The sequence below is a fragment of the Mustela putorius genome, unplaced genomic scaffold, assembly GCF_011764305.1.
Source record: "Mustela putorius furo isolate JIRA1106 unplaced genomic scaffold, ASM1176430v1.1 tig00003869_pilon_pilon_pilon, whole genome shotgun sequence".
Taxonomy (NCBI): Eukaryota; Metazoa; Chordata; class Mammalia; order Carnivora; family Mustelidae; genus Mustela; species Mustela putorius.
Window position 1 is genome coordinate 16,632,745 of NW_025422021.1, and position 2,010 is coordinate 16,634,754.

Sequence of the window (2,010 nt, forward strand, 5' to 3'; positions counted from 1 at the left end):
GGATGTGAGGAGGAAAATTAAACATCCCTATCATGTTACTGGTGGGAATTTCGAGTGCTCCATACTTTTGGTAGAAGAGTTAGGCCATATATATATATCTGCGGTTAAATAATTGAGATATAACTGACATAGAACATTGTATTAGTTTTAGGTGTTAGCATCTAACAGCATCATGATTTGTTATATGTATATTTTGTGAAATAATTCACATGATAAACTTAGTTAACATTCATCACCATATTTTACACTTGCTTTTTTCTTACAATAAGAACTTTTAAAATCTACTCTTTGTATTAACTCCAGGCATCATTCTGTACATTACACTATCAGTACTTATATATATTATATATATTTTATAACTGAAAGTTTGTACCTTTTTGGTCACCTTTACCCATATCACCCATCCCTCACTCCCAACCTGTGGCAACCACCAATTTGTTCTCTGCATCTATGAGTTCATTTTTCTGTTTTTGCTTTTTTTTTTTAGATTCTACATATAAGTGAGGGATCATACATATTTGTCTTTCTCTGTCTGACTTATTTTGTTTAGCATAATGCTCTCAAGGTTCACACATGCTATGACAAATGTCAGGAATTCTTTCTTCTTTATGGATAAATAATACTTGGCAATATTTATATAAAATAAAAATGTGAATTCCCCTTTAGCTAGAAACTGTATTTCTTTTTTTTTTCTTCCCCATAGCACACACCCTCCCCAATGTCCATCACCCAGCTACCCCAACCATCGCACCTCCTTCCCCTCCAGCAACCCTCAGTTTATAGAAACTCTATTTCTAGAAACATTCTGAGGAGAAAATTCATCATGTAATTCATCAACATGTACTTCGATTCATCTGTACCTCTGTTCACTTACTCGTTCACTCCACAGATATTTTGTTAGTGCCCACTATATGCTTGATTATGAACTGGTATACACGAAAGAAGCGGTCACTGATCTCGAGGTACTTAGGTTCAAATCCAAGAAAGCCAATTTAAAAAAGAGTTTCACGTTACTTGTAAGGAACTATTCACAAGAACAAGAGAATGTACATTAGATAAGATGGCAGAGAAGACCTCCTTAGGGAAGTGTCATTTAAAGAGAGACAAACAATTAAACAGTAGCCATGTGAGGATCTTGAGGATGAAGGCTTTCCAAGCAGTGAAAAGAGAATGGGCGAAAGCCTGAGGCAAAACATAACAAGATGTGTTCAAGGAACACGAAGGTTGAACATGATGGGTAAGGGGGGAGAAGTGCAGAAAGCAGAGAGACAGGTACCATTTATTTATTTATTTTAAAGATTTTTATTTGTTTATTTGACAGAGAGAGAGATCACAAGCAGGCAGAGAGAGGGGGGCAGCAGGCTCCCTGCTGAGCAGGGAGCTGACATAGGGCTCTATTCCAGGACTCTGAGATCATGACCTAAGCTGAAGGAAGAGGCTTAACCCACTGAGCCACCCAGGTGCCCTGAGACAGGTACCATTTAGACTACATAGGCCCTTCTAAGCCAAGGAAATGAATTTGGATTTTATTCTAAGGGTGTGTGGAGAATGGATTGGAAGTGGGAAAGAGTAACTGTTTACTGCAGTATCATTTATATTGTGAAAAATTGTAAAGAAGAAATACTTAGCAGATTGGTCATAATCATCATAATGAATGATCATGTATCTGTATTCATTGATACCGGAAAAAAAACCAAACAAACCTCCACAGTTTTTGAGAGACAGCACACGTGCTTGTGTGTGTTTATGCATGCATGTGTGTGTGTGTGTGTGTGTGCACATGTGCACAAGTCGGAAGGATGTTCACAAAATGATAGTATAAGTAGTTGACCCTGTTCTGCCTAGAATGTGAAATAAGTGAGATTTTTAGGTGGCTTTATGTTTGTCTTTTTTTTTTCTTTATGGCTTTTATTGAGTGGGTGTACTTTTCATAATAACAAAACTGAATCTCTTTGTGCTTTAGAGAAAAAAAAATTTTCTCTACATGAGGGAAGTCATTTAAAACATTTT